The 7253-nt window shown below is 57.0% G+C and overlaps 1 long non-coding RNA gene across 4 annotated transcripts; it reads left to right on the top strand.

Moving 5' to 3' along the window:
• The first annotated feature begins 2168 nt into the window (after positions 1-2168).
• LOC106628157 (uncharacterized) lies at positions 2169-7253 on the top strand. Of its 4 annotated transcripts, none has more exons than XR_015772973.1 (4): positions 2169-2302; positions 5147-5261; positions 5970-6062; positions 6293-7253. It is a non-coding gene; the product is annotated as an uncharacterized LOC106628157 (long non-coding RNA). The 4 variants fall into 4 exon arrangements; XR_015772975.1 differs by lacking the exon at positions 2169-2302 and adding an exon at positions 3104-3179 and having other exon boundaries at positions 5147-5314; XR_001331449.2 differs by lacking the exon at positions 2169-2302 and adding an exon at positions 3451-4384 and having other exon boundaries at positions 5147-5314.

Raw genomic sequence — 7253 nt, forward strand, 5'->3', positions numbered from 1 at the left:
GACCGCCGCGGATTTTTCCCCCCTCTAACTACTCGAGGCTGGGCCCGACCCAAATGTTCCCGCGGCGCCGGCTGAGCGCACGCACGTAGAGGAGGAAGGGCTGGTTTCGCGCTGTTCCATCAGCCGTGGGGCTCTGCCCGGGCTGTCCTCGGCTGTCCGCCGGCAAGGGGAGCGCAGCCCAGGCTCCGCTTGCAGGCGGACGTGACCCAGAGCTAACGTGCGTGTCCTCGCAGACACTCGGGGCATTGTCAAGAATCAGACGGGGGCCGGGGAGAAAACAAGGTCCTTTTCCAGAGAGCACAGAGCGGAGCAAAACCTGCGCCAGCCTTGCTGTTGACTGCCCGCTCGAGGCCTGAAAGAGGGGCGAAGAGGGAGGGATCAGGGCGAAACCGCTGGTGATGCCCCAGCCGGTGAACAGGCACTGCCTCGTGTTTGAAAAGGCAAGATCTGCGCTGCTGAGAGGCAACTTCTTACTTTCACGTTAGTTCATGCCGGGTTTGCCAGCCTCCAGGGATAAGATTGAGGGCATGTTCCCCCATTTGTATTGCTCCCCGAGTCCATGGGCGCAGCACAGCGGCACTGGCACTGCACCGAGGTGGGCACGGAGGGCAGCCCGTGACGCCCTCCCGCCATCCGCGAATGCACTTCCCTGTCACTGCACACATCGTGGCTCTGGCACCGCCGCGGGGACTGAAAGCCAGCTGGGAACAAAGGGAAGAGCTGCAGGGCTGGGATAAGCGGGAGCTCTCCACGGGACAGCACCGGCCGTGTCAGCAGGACGTTTCATCCCAGAGATTAAGGGCTGAGCCACGAACTTGTTTGGAGCTGTAGGGAGAGCGGGGGCTGAGGGCAAACCCACCAGCGCTGTAGCGAAGGCCCTGAGCCCAAAGGCCTTGCCAGGGCCATAGTAACCATCCTTTGAACCGGGTGGTCTCGCCGTTCCTTTAAAGACCCGGACGATGGCACCTCCGGAGCGAGGTGTGCCCTTCGCTTGGGCGGCAGGACAGCGCTTCGCCCTCCGCAGCAGCGCATCCTCTGCCCGCCGTGCGCTCAGCTGGCTCCGCGCCGGCCCTGCTCCATGCTGGATGGTGTAACACAGCGCTCAGGGAGGTCCGGGAAACATCCACAGCTGTACCGGCAGCCAGCTGTGCAAGCACCGCTTCAAAACACACTTCTTCCCTGTGTGCTTACAGTCAAGAGAAGGATTGAAGGATTTTTTTTTTAATTTTTTTTTTTTTTTAGTAAAACTTGGAATGTGTAGTACTGCCTGGAAGAAGAGGGCCTTGGTGGAGCACAACAGCACGTGTGTCCTGTACCCTGTAGAGCAGTTGGCAGAAGCAGCAATGCTGGCAGGGAGGTGTCAGGGCAGTACCCAGCCATGTTGCTCCCCACAAAAATACCTATTTTTAAGAAAGGAGTATTTTCCATGGCTGTGCCTTCTTTTGTGTTGGCTCATGCCCGGAGGGTGGAGGGATCGGTGTGCTCCGTGGACGATTTCTCTCCAATCCAGGCACCACCCCCCGTGCTGGGGAAGATGTAAAATACGTGACTTTTCCCCTACGGCTGCTGGGTGAAAACAAAAACCCCCCATACAACATGCACACAAAATGACAACAGAGACAGCCTGTCATTGTGCGGGCTGTCACGCAGGAAAGGGGCTGTCCCCCCATCCCCCCTCCACACCGGCAATGGGAGAGCAGAGCCACGGATGAGTGTTGAAGCGCTCCAGCAAAACACGTAAGGAAATCCTTTCGATGGGGAACTGCCACCAGCTATCAGCGAGCCCGCGCTGCGTTTTGCTTCCAAATCTTGCTCCAGATTGCAAAACGCCCATCGGAGCCGGGACAGCTGATGCCGAGGAAGTTTTCACAAGGGATGCAGGGCTCGTGCCTTTTGCCGGACAGCACGCATCATCGGTTCACCAGGGATGAGGCGTGTTTGGTCAGTGGCCACATCCGCACCCGAAGTGTTTTTTCTTGCCCAACAGCATTATGAATGAACCAGGGGGTCACAACAAACGTGCCCGCTCTCCCGGATGCGCTCTGGTTTCCGATCTGTTCGAGGAAGGCGAGTGTGTGACATCGGGCAGATGGGAGCCAGCCCGCAGGCTCGACGCCTGGCTCTGTGAGTCTCCAAACAAGGCTTTTCCCACTACAGGCCAGCGCTGCGCCCATCCATGGAGCTCTGTCTCTGGTGCTTGGTGAATCCTCCTCGAGGTGCACTAAAATTTTCAGCATTCCAGCCGTTTGCTTGGCTGCGGTTTGTAGGGTGATGGGCGGGAGCGAGTTCGCCCCATGAGGAGGTGAGCGCTGTTATACTGAGGATGTACAGAAAACCTCCAACCGCACGTCCCTTTTTTTTAGGGGGAAGTTGCTGGAAGCAAACTCCCGGGGCCGAGGGACCATCCTCTGGCACTGCGACGGGCACTCGGGTTCGCCACACGCCCAGCCCAGCGTAGAACAACGGAGCGGGGGAAAACATACAAAAAATTAATGTGACACGGTGACATTTGATGCAGCGAAGGGAGAGGGGGCAGTGGCGGGGGCGGCCGGGGACACCCCGACTCTCCCCCCGTCCCCCCGCCCCGTCCCTCCCGCACCGCCTACGTGCGCCCCGACACTGCCCTGATGGCACGGCCCCGGCGGGCCGTACCATGGGCCGGGCTCCGGCGGGGGCGGAAGGGGGACGGAGGGGAAAGAGGGAGACGAGTGGCGAGGCCACGGAGGTCCAGTGGGGAAGGGGCTCCTCGCGGGCGGCGGCGGCAGAGCAGGGGGGCGCCGCCGGCGCCCCCCGGCCCGAGCGGGTCGACGAGGGCGGGGAGGGCGGGGGTCGGCGGGGCGGGGTGAGCGGGAGGCGGGCGGCGGCTCAACAGGTACAAATGGTTCCTCCCCGCAGCAGCAGCGACGTGCAGAAGCGAACGCGCCGCGCCCGCCGCTGTCACCGCCGGGGGGGCGGGGGGGCCGCCTGCCCGCCCGGCCCCGCCCCGCCGCGGCCGTCTGCGGGCGGTGGCGGAGCCGCCATTGGCAGGAGCGGCGCGGGGGCGGGGCCAGCGGGCGGGCGCGCGGAGCCGCTATTGGCTGGAGCTGTGCGGGGGGCGGGGCGAGGGGCCGCGGCGCGCGGCGTGGGCCGGGCCGGGGCAGAGCGAGAAGTTGGCGGCGGCGGCGGCGGCGGGAGCGCAGGTGAGCGGCGGCCGCGCCGGGGGGGGATTCCCCCGTTCCGGAGCTGCGGGGCGCCGCCGGCCCCAGGGCCGCACGGGCCGGACCGTCCCGCGGGTGGGAGCGCGGAGCTGCAGCCCCACGCGCCGCGGAACCCGGGCACGGCGCGGCTGCCCTCTCCCGCGCCCCATCCTTCGCGCTGCCCGGTGTCTCCTCTGCTGCAGGCGGGCCCCGCCGCCCCCCCGTCACCCTCCAGGAGCAGGTGAGCCACTGACTAACGCACATTGTGCTCTCGGCGACTCCACTGTGCGTGTGACAGCGGCTAACCTGCTCCTCGGACATCACGGTGCGGCCGCCTCGCCTCCCCGGACCCGCGCCTCGAAGCCTCGACGCCCTCCTGCCCTCTCGGCCAGCCAGGTGAGGGGCTCCGGCGTGACAAGCAGTCGGCTCCCCCGTCCGTCGCCACTGTCCTGCCTCCAGCGGTTCCCCATCCTCGGCTCTGCGGACCCCTGCGCTGCAGGGAGTGCCCCGGGATCGGCCGCACTCGCACAGGGGAGCGCGAAAAGATTGAACACTTCCTGCAGCGGGGCTCGGTGTGTCCGGCGGGAGCGGAGATGCAGGGAACGGGCCGTGTCGGCATGTGGGTGCGAATAGTTGGTGGTAAAGTTGTTCAGGAGAGATGGCGTGTTCCCCTCTCTGTTCTCTTGCTCTTCTCCAAAGTAAATAAGTGCTAGCGGACTCGTACCAAGTTAGAGACGCATCATCCCGGCCGCTGACGTCTTGATACCCGGTCAGTGACTAACTGAACTGCTATTGCCAAGGGTGTGTTAATAGAAGAAACTCTGCCTAGTATTGCCCTGGATGAGTCACATTTAAAGAGAGACTCTCGAGTCTGCTGAAGGAAAAGCAGGAACGAGCCTCACTTTCTCTTTTTGTTGCTGGCTTTTCTTTCCATCCCACCCCTCACCTTTGCTCACTGTTTACTACTTCTTGTGCCAGGGCTCTGTTGGCACTCCAGTCCTGGCTGAGCATTTGCAGAGCTGCCTTGCCCGATGTGGTGTGATGTCATGCAGGGGACTCTGACTTCATGGCCCTGAGGAACAGGAAGGCGAGCCAGGCAGGGACTTTTCCAGCCACCCAGGGTGGCTGTCGTTAAAAACGGAGGAAGTGACGAAGCAGATGGCTTCTCCTACAATGTTATCTCTTGCGATTTTATGCTGGTGAAGAAGGTGGGTAGTTGAAAAGTATATTTTCTGAAGAGTAGCACAGCTTCATTGTTAGCTAAAGTTCCTAATAACCAGCTAGGATTCACCTCAGCTGCTGAGGTTTCCTGAAAGTGCTCAGGTATTCCCCTGACTCTTGGGGCTGCTCTCATGTAGCCCTGGGCTGTTGTAAAGGCTTGATCTGAAGGAATTAACAGTGCTCTGGTCAATAAGTGGTTAATTGCACAGAAGGCAGAGCAAGGTCCTCTGTTGGTAGTGTCTCTCTAAGAAGTTTTGCCTGTCCCTATCTCTCCTTCATGCTCTTTGTAATTTCTGCCTCTGGGTCCCAGAGGACCATCTGCTCTTCACAAGAAAACTCGGCTCCCTCTGTGCTCTGTTTTCCCATAGTGCTCAAACACCCTGGGAAGATGGGAAAACCAACTGAATTTACCCAAGATGCTTTCATGTTTGTTCAGAATGGGCCTTTTTTTGGTGGAGGGGAGAGGGGGCAGGCCTCAGATAAGTTCACGGCTGTCTCAGCCCCGGATTGCTTTTTTCTTCGCTAGCTGCACCTAGAGCATCTTCCCACTGCTGGTCCCAAGCAGGCAGGAGCACAGTGTAGCCACATGGAGAGAGGGAAACCTGGTGCAAAATCCACCCATGTATGAGTGTGTCTGAGAGCTGAAACTGAAGGCCAGAGTCCCCTGCCAATGCATTTTTTTGGTGACCATGCAAGTAATAAACCTGTGTCTGAAAATGAAGGTGCTTTGTTTCTCTTTGAATAAACAGCCCTGCGTTTGGGACTGTGCTGGCTGATGACTTAACCCCGGGAGATGCCGCTGGCAGAAGCAGCTCTGCAGGTCGCCTGGCAAGACCTGTCCCAGTTCCCATGAGCAGCACTATGGTATGAATGCTTCTGACTTCCTGCTACCAATGGAACCATCCTGTTCAGCTCCAGTAAGCAAAAGGAAGGGGTTGAAGTGAAGTTTGTTTGGTTTTGCCTTTTTTGTGTATGTCTCCAGTAAGTGGGGGGAGCCTACAGCTCAATTCCTGTTTTTAACATTCTTGTGGCATGATTCAAAACTAACCTGCTGCACTGTCACCTGAAGTCTTCAATAAATGTGCAAAACCAGTGTTTGAGTGCTGATTACTGTGGTCCAGGGCAACAGACCAGGTGAAGTGGAAAGCTGTGCCTTCTCAGTGATGTGTCTGATTGCACTGCATTCCTGGTTCCTCCCATCTCTTCCTTTCCTCTGTGGCCAGTGAAGGTGGCTTGAAAAGGAGAGCAGAAGGGTGTGACATGGTTGTCCCTCAAGCAGAAAACTCAGCATCATCCTTCCATCTGGACCTAGAACTAGGGTGTTCCTGAGTGATGAGAAAACACACCAGGGCTGCAATGCCCCTTGATTTCATGTTTTTCAGTAGCTAATAAACAGATTTATAAGATGGTACGTAGCTTGGTTAGAAGAGTAGTCATGTGCTTTCACTCAGAACTGTGAGATTTTTGGTGAGAGGCAGGGGAGTGCCTTACAGGAGGGGAAGATGCTGAATTTCAGGCCTGTTGAGCTGAAGGGACTCTTTGTGCTCCTCAAAGATTTTGTTCTCGTTTCAGCTCTTCATGGAGGGAAGGGAACAGGCCTTACCCTTCAAGCACCACGCTAAGAAGCGCCTGTTGTGTCCTGTCCATAACACGTCCCAGTGTCAGGTGAGCCTCACCAAAGGAGCAAGCTGCCCTGTGAGGAATAGGAGTACATGAATTGTTTAAGAGGAAGGCAGTTAGTTAAATACAAGCAGGGACTTATATAATACATCCTAAAAAAAAAAAAAGAAAGATTTCTGCTGGCAGGAGGTTCCGTTGGGAGAGAAACTTGCTCATCCATAAACAAGAAAATTTCCCAGCCTCCTCTAGTGCTTTATGTTTTGTTTTTTTTCCAGGGCAAGGTAGAATGCAGTCAGTCTGCACTCTGAGATGGAGAAGGAAAAATCAGCAGAGGAGAGCAGAGAATGCTCCCTGCATGGACACACACACACCGGTTCCAACAGCTCTTCTTCATCTACAGTGAACTATGCTAGTAGAATCTGTGCAGCCAGGAGCAAGCAGCAGAGCATCTGTACACCACTTGGGGAGCAAAACCAACAGGCATTTTCTCCTCCAGACATTCACACCTTTCCTTATGTAACTGGTGCTGAAGTGTGTGCTTTAAAAGCTGCTTGCCAAATCCAGGGGCTGGGAGGCAGCACAAACGCTTCTAGCACTCTAGCTGAAATTGAGGGGGAAAAAAATCCAAACCCAAACACCCAGGAACTAGTACAAATATGTAACCACAACTTGGGGATGGTTCAAGTGTCTCCAGCAGTGTTATCCTGAAGAAACTGCATTGGCCTAGGGCAGTGCTGGCACCCAGACCACCATCTGATGAGGATGGTGAGGAGCTGACAGTCCAGGATAGAGGAGCGAGGAGCTGGGGGTTATTTTTCTTATGCAATATTAAAAAAAAAACCCTAAAAAAAAAAAAAATCAGGTAGTGCAGCCAGGAAAAGGGTGCCAGGGAGGCTGGAGGTGGCTGAAATGCTCTTCTGAATGGTGCCTTGTGTTGACTGAACCTACAGATTTATAAAAAAAAAATAAACAACAAAAATGTGGGGCTGCTCACCAGTGAAAAATAGGTATATCCTTTGCTTTGTGATTTTTGGTGACACTGGAGCTAGCCAGGAGAAACATCTGAGGAGAGAGAAGCTCTGAAGTCCATTCCCGCCCACTCCAGGGCAGGAAGAAGCTGCCCACAGTGCCTGAGGGACGTGGGGACACGAGTCCCTGCACAGCCAGGCACAGCATCCTCGAGCCACCCTGCACACTTGGATCCCTGCCTTGCCCGAGAGCCAGTTGTTCCCTCTC

The sequence above is a fragment of the Pseudopodoces humilis genome, chromosome 7 (genome assembly GCF_049639895.1).
Source record: "Pseudopodoces humilis isolate 2021_Gansu_Grassland_sample_001 chromosome 7, ASM4963989v1, whole genome shotgun sequence".
Classification (NCBI taxonomy): domain Eukaryota; kingdom Metazoa; phylum Chordata; class Aves; order Passeriformes; family Paridae; genus Pseudopodoces; species Pseudopodoces humilis.